The 11,598-nt window shown below is 47.3% G+C and overlaps 1 pseudogene; it reads left to right on the forward strand.

Moving 5' to 3' along the window:
* Positions 1-4,954: 4,954 nt before the first annotated feature.
* LOC144727927 (trace amine-associated receptor 365 pseudogene) lies at positions 4,955-7,215 on the forward strand (annotated as a pseudogene).
* The last annotated feature ends 4,383 nt before the right edge of the window (positions 7,216-11,598 follow it).

The following is an 11,598-nucleotide window of genomic DNA, read 5'->3' on the forward strand; positions in this document are numbered from 1 at the left end:
TCACCAAGAGGGTTCAAAACGTCACTCATAAGGGGGAGGGAGGAGGGGGGTACTCTCCAACTCATAAATAGAGGCACCTGGATCGGGCCCCATCTGGATAGGATCCCACCTAGATAGGGGCGCTTGTCTGTGTGAGATTGTACCTGGAGATCATTAGTCCATATATACAACCATAGTCGTAAGAATTTAAATCGTATCGATATTATCAACAACACGTCTGCGTGTTCCGGAACAAAATAAAGACACGGTTTGAGGTGAGGCTCCCCACAGGTCGCCGGAAAAAACCGATCTCCCGGCGCGGCAGGTTAATGAGACAGACAATGGAGCAAGTTTCAATTGCTTCGCCTCAAGGTCCAGCCGATCGGCAGGGGGTCGTGTGTGGTGTGGTAAAGCGTTGATAAATTCCACCACTGCCGAGGAGTATGGCCAGTGTCGAAGTGGACGCCAGAAAAATATCCCCAGAGTGGTTCTCTCTCGAGCTCCCCTCTGGTGGAGGTCCTTTGGCCAGTAGTGGCGCGAGTAAAGCAATTGCAGGGCTGCGCCTTTTACCGTTTCACCTATTATGTACCGCATGTTTAACTTCTTTCGCACCGTCTACGTGGCCAACCGTGCTAATCGATTGGGCGACGTACGGTGAGATGCGAGTTGACCGGGTTTCCAATACGGATCTCAAGGGACGAGTTATGCCACTCAATGATCGTAACGTCCTCGAAGGTGTTGACATATGAGCACGAGTGACGGATGGTGGGTGACCGTGTGACTCTGAGGGGGGTTTATAATGGTCGTGTCATAGACCCTGAGCAGGCTACCGTACAGACGGGGCGGCCGGCCACCTGGATTCGAGCCTAGGTTCTTGCTTGAGGATTGGGTCGCCTTGTTGGTACAGACTCGCACGCTCTGTCTGTACTGTCTGTGCTGTCCACCTCGTTCGTGATAAATCGTTGCCGTCTGTCCTCGTTCAATCGATTAATAGTTTGTACGGACTCAAGATCTAGACATGTAACGATGTCTAGTGCTATTGCTTTGTAGTATTCTCGTGAAAGTGGCATCATCTTCGTGTTGTACATTCCAGACCGATTTTTGTCCTCGATGCTCGAACCGCAGGACGGTGTGCTTTGTGTTCGACCGAGCACTTCATCGAACCATAGCCCTCGCCCTAACCATAGCCACAGTCCGACCCATAACCCTACACATATCCGTGCTGTTACCCCATACCTTATCGCTAACCTACAGTAAGAGAAAAAAGTATTTGATCCCCTGCTGATTTTGTACGTTTGCTCACTGACAAAGAAATGATCAGTCTATAATTTTAATGGTAGGTTTATTTGAACAGTGAGAGACAGAATAATAACGAAAAAATCCAGAAAAACGCATGTCAAAAATGTTATAAATTGATTTGCATTTTAATGAGGGAAATAAGTATTTGACCCCTCTGCAAAACATGACTTGGTACTTGGTGGCAAAACCCTTGTTGGCAATCACAGAGGTCAGACGTTTCTTGTAGTTGGCCACCAGGTTTGCACACATCTCAGGAGGGATTTTGTCCCACTCCTCTTTGCAGATCTTCTCCAAGTCATTAAGGTTTCGAGGCTGACGTTTGTCAACTCGAACCTTCAGCTCCCTCTACAGATTTTCTATGGGATTAAGGTCTGGAGACTGGCTAAGCCACTCCAGGACCTTAATGTGCTTCTTCTTGAGCCACTCCTTTGTTGCCTTGGCCGTGTGTTTTGGGTCATTGTCATGCTGGAATACCCATCCACGACCCATTTTCAATGCCCTGGCTGAGGGAAGGAGGTTCTCACCCAAGATTTGACGGTGCATGGCCCCGTCCATCGTCCCTTTGATGCGGTGAAGTTGTCCTGTCCCCTTAGCAGAAAAACACCCCCAAAGCATAATGTTTCCACCTCCATGTTTGACGGTGGGGATGGTGTTCTTGGGGTCATGGGCAGCATTCCTCCTCCTCCAAACACGGCGAGTTGAGTTGATGCCAAAGAGCTCCATTTTGGTCTCATCTGACCACAACACTTTCACCCAGTTGTCCTCTGAATCATTCAGATGTTCATTGGAAAACTTCAGACGGGGCATGTATATTTGCTTTTTTGAGCAGGGGGACCTCGCGGGCGCTGCAGGATTTCAGTCCTTCACGGCGTAGTGTGTTACCAACTGTTTTCTTGGTGACTATGGTCCCAGCTACCTTGAGATCATTGACAAGATCCTCCCGTGTAGTTCTGGGCGGTTTCCTCACCGTTATCATGATCATTGCAACTCCACGAGGTGAGATCTTGCATGGAGCCCCAGGCCGAGGGTGATTGACAGTTCTTTTGTGTTTCTTCCATTTAAGAATAATCGCACCAACTGTTGTCACCTTCTCACCAGGCTGCTTGCCGATGGTCTTGTAGCCCATTCTAGCCTTGTGTAGGTCTACAATCTTGTCCCTGACATCCTTGGATAGCTCTTTGGTCTTGGCCATGGTGGAGAGTTTGGAATCTGATTGATTGATTGCTTCTGTGAACAGGTGTCTTTTATACAGGTAACAAGCTGAGATTAGGAGCACTCCCTTTAAGAGTGTGCTCCAAATCTCAGCTCGTTACCTGTATAAAAGACACCTGGGAACCAGAAATCTTTCTGATTGAGAGGGGGTCAAATACTTATTTCCCTCAATAAAATGCAAATCAATTTATAACATTTTTGACATACATTTTTCTGGATGTTGTTGTTATTCTGTCTCTCTCTGTTCAAATAAACCTCCCATTAAAATTATAGACTGATCATTTCTTCGTCAGTGGGCAAACGTACAAAATCAGTAGGGGATCAAATACTTTTTTCCCTCACTGTACCTATAACTCTATCAATAGCCTTACCCATAACCATAAAGTTACCCCTAAACCTAACGTTAATCTACCTATAATTCTACCCATAACCCTACCCTTAATGTTACCCCTAACACTACTGCTAACCTACCCTATAACTCTACCCATAGCCCTACCCATGATGATAATATTACCCCTAATCCCCCACGCACGCATTTAAGGCTGAGGCGACCGAGGAGAGGCACATGATGGCTTCGAATATCAACTCTATCCGTAGCCAGGAAAGGAACACGTGTACACACACAACACTTGGACACACGGATCACAGTGTTAATTGCTTAGCGCGTCAGTGTAACGTATTTAATAATCATACGGTGCGTGTAGCGTGGAACAAGTTAATTAGCATTTGAATGGGCAGTAAATTGGGTCGCGAGGACTGGAGTGTGGGAAACCCTGTGTTAGCGAGTGCCTATTAGGGTCGGCTTGACCCCTATTTGTCTCCCCATCGTTAATCTTACACAAAGTACCAGGTATCTATTTAAGGCTGAGTCGACCTAACGGAACATGAAAAAGGAACATACTCACAAACAAATATGGCGCAGACACACATGCATTCATAGACCGTCCCCAAGTCGCCTACATAGACTATTGGGGAAAGTACCGTGAGCGAGCACCCATTTTGGTGGTTCAGCACAAGATAAATACAAACATCCATGTATATATTCTTTGTTCTTTCGTTCTTTAGGTAAAGTCACGTAGATAGAAAATAATGAGTAAAAAAGAAGATTTTTTTTTATAAATAAATAAAATAATTAATCATAAAAAACTCACGACGTTTCGATCGCAACACAAGCAGTCGTCATCAGGCGGATGGAAAAGGGGGGAAAGCCTCCAACTGCAACTGTTCATAATGGCTTGAAATGGGCGCAGCAAAGTGTCAGAATCTATGTATATCCTTAGATATTTGGGCGAAGTGCTGTTCGCGCGCTGCACTACAAACCCAGCGACTCAAGTTCGAATCCCGCTCACGGCCAACGCCATTGACGATTATCTGAACCGGTTCTGGGACGTTCCTCGGTTGACTCAGCTTCAAATAAGTACCTGGTGCAGTGTGAAAACATTGCCACTGAGGAGACAAAGGAGGCCGGGCGTGGTGCTGGCCACCCAACCCCTAGTTTACCGCCCGGCCCTCCTAGGTGCTATTTGCACCAATGAAGGCAGACAGAGGCACACACGCGCGAGTCACAAACTTCACAAACCAATTTTCAACCAAAGAAGCCCAATGCATATCTCCCGGTGCGGCAGGTGAAATTACGGCGCAAGTTTATTTAAAATCTCGCTTTTCTGTCCGCAGAGCAGTATGTAAATGGAAAAAAACAAAGTTGGCAGGTCGCGTGTGGTGGGGTAAAATGTGAGTAAATTTTCATACATTTTCCAAGACGCATTGAGATTTGTACCACCTTGTGTCCCAAGTGCAGCCCCAGAAGGTGACATAACACAGTCCCTACTATGGAAGTCACGTTAATACTGCTCATATTTGAATAATATCAATGGGTACTAAGCCAGACACATCGCCAAGTACTCACACTCATCACCAGGTATTCAGTCAGACATACAGATGCCCCTGCGCAAACATTAACATACATACATAAAAGACAAATGGAAAACAACGACTAATATCCGCCATATAGCCTTAACACAGACTTTTGGGTCAAGTACTGTAAGCAAGAACCTTTGAAAGTGGGTACGGTACACAAGGGGGTGGGTGACCAGCACCATATACACACCGCACCAGGTACTCATTTGATTCAAACCAAGGGGATGTCCAGCGGAAATCTAACTCGGGTCGCCGTGTCGCCGGTTTCAGAGTACAGCGCGCTCCTCAACAAAAACAAAGATCCCCCGTATAACTTTAACACATTGTTTGGGGCAAGTTATGTTAGCGAGCACCTATGAAGGCCGGCACGAAGCACGAGGGGGTGGGAGGCCAATACTCCACCCGGCCGCCTTTGTCTCCTTATCGGCGTAATTTACACACCGCACCAGGTACTCATTCGAGGCTGAGTCGACCACTAACACACATACATACACATACGTACTTACCCTAATACGTATACATGTTTTGGTTACATCTCAGGACAAGCATGGACAACCAATCGGATGTCGAGGCTCCTGGGCTGCTCTGCGTCAACTCGTACAACAACCTCAGCTGCTCGAGCCCTCGGCTGCCCGCGACCCAGCGCACTCTCGCTCTGGTGGTGCTCATCTCGTTCAGCGCCTGCACCGTCGTGGGAAACTCGCTCATCGTCCTCTCCATCCTCTACTTCCGGCAACTGCAGACGCGCACCAACGCCTTCACGCTCTCCCTCGCCCTCGCCGACATGCTCGTGGGCCTGCTGGTGATGCCCTACAGCATGATGCGCGCCGTCTACAGCTGCTGGTTCTACGGCAGCTTCTTCTGCAAGGTGCACACGTGGTTCGACTTCACGTTCACGTCGTCGTCCGTCATCCACCTCAGCTGCATTTCCATCGACCGCTACATCGCCATCAGCGACCCGCTGCGATACCCGAAGCGGCTCGGGCCGCCGAAGGTATTTCCAGCAACTCATGAGATACGCTATTCGATTCTACGCTAGTCTTTTCTTGCGCGTGATGTATCTTGAACTTATTTCGCACCACTATACGTAGCCAACCGTGCTAATCAGAGGTGCCAGGGAAAGGAGAAAATGATGATAGTAGCAGCTAGATGTTCAGGAGACGGACACCAATGCCGAGGTTCTGCTGCTGGTCACGACGAGAGGGCTTCGGGAGAGAGAGTTCGTGTAGTTTTGAAATTCCTCCTCCGCTGAATGAGCGCAGACTGCAGTGGTTTACTTTATCGTATCTATGGGTCTCTATGGGTGTCTATGTACTTGTATGAGTCTACATCTATCTCGGTGGGTCTCTATGGGTTTATCTGTTTCGCTGTGTAGTTCAATATGTATCTCTCAGTACCTCGTGTATCTAAGCGTCTTCATGGGTTTACTATGCGGTCCAGTAAATGGCTTGCATGGTCAATACTGTGGCTGGTCTTTGGTTTGTCACTGTTTCCTTTTGGGTCCTCATGTATCTCTACGGGTGTCTATGTTTCTCTTTGAGTCTCTGTGTATCTCTATGCATCTCTATGGGTTTGCTCTCAACTCCATTATTTTGGTTGCATGACCACAATCACACTAATGTGGCTTGTGCCTTAAAATGCCTACTGCCTTAAAATATGTGACAGTAGATAGATCTGGTGAGCGAAAGGGTTAGTTTGTCGCGATATGGCTATCCATCACAATGTAATGGATAGCCATATTATAATCTAATGGATAGCACACTGGACTTGCAAATCAGAGTTACGCAGTTCAATTTGATCTCCGGACGCAGTAGTTGAAACCCTCCCCCGAAATTCTATCCAAGCGAGCAGTATACTGTATATGGGTACTCAATAGTTAGTCGTTAGGCAGATCGCGTCTGGTTGGGTAAAGTGTGGGTACTCCCACCTCTTCTAAGAGGAGGGGGGGAGGAGTGTGTAGAGCTCCGTCTAGAGGAGAAGGTTCTTCCGCCAGCAGTGTCATCAGCCAGCAATTACAGAGCTGCGCCTTTACCTTGTGAGATCTTCGTCGATCACCCCAAGCACGCGGAATGAGTCGGAACGAGCTCGGCGTGCCCGCCCACACTACTCACATCGATGCAGAAACGTTACCTCTCCACCCCGCTCCCCCCGTGCATCGTCCTCTATTGTTGGTGCTGCTGTGTGATCAAGGTGGCGCTGATGCTGGTGGTCTGCTGGAGCACCACACTGGCCTACGGGCTGCCGTTCTTCTCCGGCTGGACCGTGCTCGGGATCGAGGAGGTGATCGCGCGGGGCTCGTGCCGGGACGCGTGCCCGGTGGTGGGCAACATGGCCTTCGCCTTCACGAACGCCTTCTTCGCCTACCTCATCCCGCTCTGCATCATGGTCACCTCCTACGCCAAGATATTCCGCATTGCCCGCGAGCAGGCGCACAAGATCCGCGCCAACAGCGCGCACGTCCCCGGTGTCGAGTCCTCCTCATCCTCCGCCCGCCAGCAGTGGGCGGCGATGAAGCGAGAGCACAACGCCACGAAGACACTCGGAATCATCATGGGAGTCTTCCTGCTCTTCTGGTTGCCCTATTGCTCCGTGGCGGTGATCGACCCGATAATTGGCTACCAGACGAGCGCCACGAGCTGGGACGTGGCCAACTGGATCGCGTACGTGAACTCGGCCATAAACCCCGTGCTCTTCGCCTCCTTCAACCGTTCCTTCCGCGGTGCCTTCCGGCTCATCTTCACCTGCCGGGTCTCCTCGTCCACCTACCGGAACGCCGATCTGTTCAACCTGAACGACTCGGCCAATTGAACAGACACGTCCCTGCGTGAACCTCACGGTGCGTCGAGGTGTCTCACTCTCATATTTTGTTTCTCTTTTCTTTGTTTATGGCGTATGAACAAAGAAGCAACAGCGTTACGATTGTGGGGTTTTCAATGTTGTTTTAGCCATTCGATGGCAGCATCCGGAGTGGTAGCTGAGTGGAGGAGTTATTTTGTTCCACAAGCATAACAGCCGCGTTCTATTGGGGCAGTCACCAGTGATATTACGCCTGCTTGAGTGAGCGAGTGAGTGAGCGATGGGTGAGTGATCGAGCGAGTGATATTCTGCCTGATTATATTGAACCTCCTCACCAGCCCGTCCGCAGTCTTTCGGAGTCCCTGATCATTTCATTGATGGAGGGGTGCGCAATGGGTGAGCGAGCGAGTGAGCAATGGGTGAGTGAGCGAACGAGCGAGTGATATTTTGCCTCATTATCTTATCTTAAATAAATGTATATAGCGCATGCAAGGCGTTTTAACAAATAATTAACAACGGTACATATTGATGTATTGGTGGGGATGGGGTGAACGAAATAGATGAGAAGAAGCAATGGGCAAATCTGTGATGCGTGAATTTGGTGAAAGCAAAATTTATGACAGTAAATGATGATGAATGGATTGAACGAATGAGGAATGAGTGATAGCCATATAATGAGAATATTAAGAGGGAAAAATAACGGTGGTGGTTATGAGGCGGATATTAAGGGGGGGGGGGGGTCGCGGGGGGAGGGTGAGCGAGGGAAAAGAAGCGAGTTCTGAGTATGGAGCGAGAACTCGTGAGCGAAGGTAACTGTTTAATGTGAAGTGGGGCGTGGATTGAGCACAAGGAAACGGAGGGACAGAGAGAGAGCAAGGATTGAGAACGTAGAGGGCGAGAAGGCACGTAGCAAGATATTGTGGGGCAAGTCCATGAAGGGATTTGTAGGCCAGGGTAAGGCATTTGAACAGGCAGCAGTCGTAGACATGGAGCCATTGCAGTTGCGCGAGAAGGGTCGAGGTATGGGAATTATAGGGAAGGTTGAATATTATCTTGCACCTCCTCACCAGTGCATTCGCTGGGTGAGTGAGTGAGCGATGGGAGAGTGAGTGAATAAGCGATGGGTGAGTGACCAAGTGAGCGAGTGATTGTCTTGCACCTCCTCACCAGCACATTCGCAGTCTGGCGGAGTCCCCGATCGTTCTATTGATGGAGGAAATGCCCAAACCACATCTTCTTCCACTGCGTATTGGTGGTGTGGGAACTCGGTTGAAAGCTGTTCTCGTTGTTGTGGGAGCAGTGAGAAGACCAGGGCTGTTCCTTCATCGGGTCGTCAAAAAAGGGGCTTACGGTTCAATTTGACGAATGGTCAGTTTAAATACATCGATTGTTTCATAGTTGTTGTATTTTGTTGTGGGGGGTTGTGGCTCACGTGAAGTCACGTAATCAAAGTGTAGAGGTCGGGCGGGGACACGGCCAGGATTGCGTGTGTGGGGGTCACGCAAGGGACAAGGGACCACGCCCAGATATATCATTAAAGAAAGGCGCAATGGCCGAAGAACGAGCTTACGGGGTTGTGCGTTACTGGGAGTGTGCGTTACTGTGTTTGCATTAATGGGGGTGCGTTAATGGGAGTGTGCGTTAGTGGGAGTGTGCGTTAATGGGAGTGTGCGTTACTGGGAGTGTGCGTTAATGTGTGTTCGTTACTGTGTAGACGTTACTGGGAGTGTGTATTAGTGGGAGTGGGCGTTACTTTGTGTGTGTGTTACTGCGCTGCACTACGAACCCGTCGCCACGCTTTGATTCCGGCTCACGGCCAACACCAGTGACGATTATTTGAACGGATCCTGAGCCTCCCCTAGGTTGATTCAGCATCAAATTAGTACCTGGTTTGGTGTGTGAACATCGCCACTAGGCAGACAAAGGAAGTCGGGCGTGGTGCTGGCCACCCACCTTCTCGTCTGTCGGAGTCGGCCTTCATTAGGTGCTCGTTAACGGCACTTGCCCCAACAGTCTGTTAAGCTATATGAGAGTTCTATGTCTTTTTCGTTACTGGAAGAGGGAATTCCCGAGCTCAGGACAACTCACGTGGACTCCCTTACACGAGCAAATGCCAACCGAGCGTTTGTCAATCGTGCAATATGCTCCAGCTGTTCCTCCTGTGTCTGCTAAAAGAAGCTGCGACACCCATGCCTGAATTGTACTAATTTTCGTACCAACATTTCTTGACTTTATATAAATATAATTTGGAGGGGGGGGGGCGCTGAGCCTTCAGCTATTGGTGGGGGGGGCGGTGGTCAGTCCCCCCAAGGCCCCCTCTACGCTGCGGGTCTGTCTTACAGCAAGCATTCTTGGATACTTTCAATCATCGTTTCACTTTATTTTATATTCAACCAGGCAAGAAGTTAAGAGATCAGGATAGATCTCGTACATGCAAGAGTGACCTGGGAATAGCGTAGTCGACAATACATAGTGCAATAGTAAATAGTGCAATAGTAAATAGTGCAATAGTAAATAGTGCAATAGTAAATAGTGCAATAGTAAATAGTGCAATAGTAAATAGTGCAATAGTCAAAATTGCAATAGTAAATAGTGCAATAGTAAATAGTGCAATAGTAAATAGTGCAATAGTCAAAATTGCAATAGTAAATAGTGCAATAGTAAATAGTGCAATAGTAAATAGTGCAATAGTCAATATTGCAATAGTAAATAGTGCAATAGTAAATAGTACAATAGTAAATAGTACAATAGTAAATAGTGCAATAGTCAATATTGCAATAGTAAATAGTGCAATAGTAAATAGTACAATAGTAAATAGTGCAATAGTAAATAGTGCAATAGTAAATAGTGCAATAGTCAATGCTGCATTCAGCCGGAAGAGTCAGGAACACTGCTCTGGAATAATGTTCGGCATGCCGCATCTATTTCGCCTTTGTCCTCGTTATTCTGCAGTGCCATTCATATGAGTATAGCTATATACAGGGTTACAATGAAATGCGATTATTATGGACAGCCGAACCTTGTGCTCTCTAGTGGCAGTACCAAGCCAGCCGTGCTTGGCAGTGTTCTGGTCAAATTTGAGTGAGAAATCAAGCAATGCCTTAGCAAAGTCAACAGTGAATTGCACGAATAACGCGCCAAAATAATGTAAATATAACTCACGATACATTATTGTGAACTTGTGGCCTCCAGCGTAGTAAAACCAAACTGCCGATTGCTGATCACGCCTCTGCAGACACAGGCCCGAGACCAAAACCATTCGGCCTATTCTGACATGAAAGATTCGATGATTTGATGCTGTTGAGTCGTGCATAGTATTCTATCTTAAACATGTGGCGCGTCTAGATTGTTTCTGTTTTGCTTGTACCATCTGGGTTTGCACTGCGTGGCTGGTACATGCTTTCTCATTGCAACCGTCTTGTGTATATTGATTGTGTTGTTCGTTCTTGCTGGCTTTTTTGCATCTCCGTTGTATCTGCCTTGTATGTTAATGTGCTGCCTGTCGCGTTACGATTGTCGGTCGAAAATATTTCCAAATTTCTACGATTTTGTATTCATGATATGCCTAGTTTACGCTATCTCGTTTCCACTATCCATATTCTATTGTCTGCATCCTATGTTCATTCCTACTTTGTCCCGTTCCTATTATTGTCCCTTAAGCGTCTGATCCTGTATACGCATCACGAGTGTATGAATAAAGAGACGAATAGTATATGCCAGTCTACAGCATGGTCCCTTACTGGGTTTCAAATTCGCGCATTTGTTCCGATAATCACCGTCAAATAATACAACAAATCAACAATTGTGCAGCCCCTTTCTCGATCGACTGCTGGACAAAAGGCATGGTGTCAGACGTGGGTGGTGTTTTGGTTAAGTCTCGACCAGCGGTCACCATCCCCATTTATCATTTGACGTGCCCTGCCCAAGTCCACACACTTTTCACGAGCTAACTGTGATGCACCTAAATTGCGTGTGTTCTGTAATCCATGACTCTTTTTTCATCTTTCTTTCAATGTAATTCCAAGCAGACACCTCTCAAACCATACAAATAATTACTTGGCCCGTTTAAATTCCAATACGTTGCGTCATTTCACTTACTCTTTTTATTGGAAGAAAAGTGATTTAAAAGAACACAAAAGCAGTCTACGAAACAACATGAACGATGCTAAAACAAATATAATACGAGTCATAAGAAAAACCTCACTGATTCCCAAAACTCTTTTAGGAGGATCATGCATTGTGATGTTTGGTCACTTCCATAATTTTCAGAACATGTTTTTTGTTTGTATTTTCACCGCAGGTATCTGTGGTTAATGCAGACACGATTCCTTGCAAAAGGTTTAAGTTTGGTGTTTTAACATCTTAACACCTGTTTTGTTGCCTGAAAAAAGGGGA

This window comes from Lampetra planeri, chromosome 27, assembly GCF_965212315.1.
Source record: "Lampetra planeri chromosome 27, kcLamPlan1.2.h2, whole genome shotgun sequence".
NCBI classification, from domain to species: Eukaryota; Metazoa; Chordata; class Hyperoartia; order Petromyzontiformes; family Petromyzontidae; genus Lampetra; species Lampetra planeri.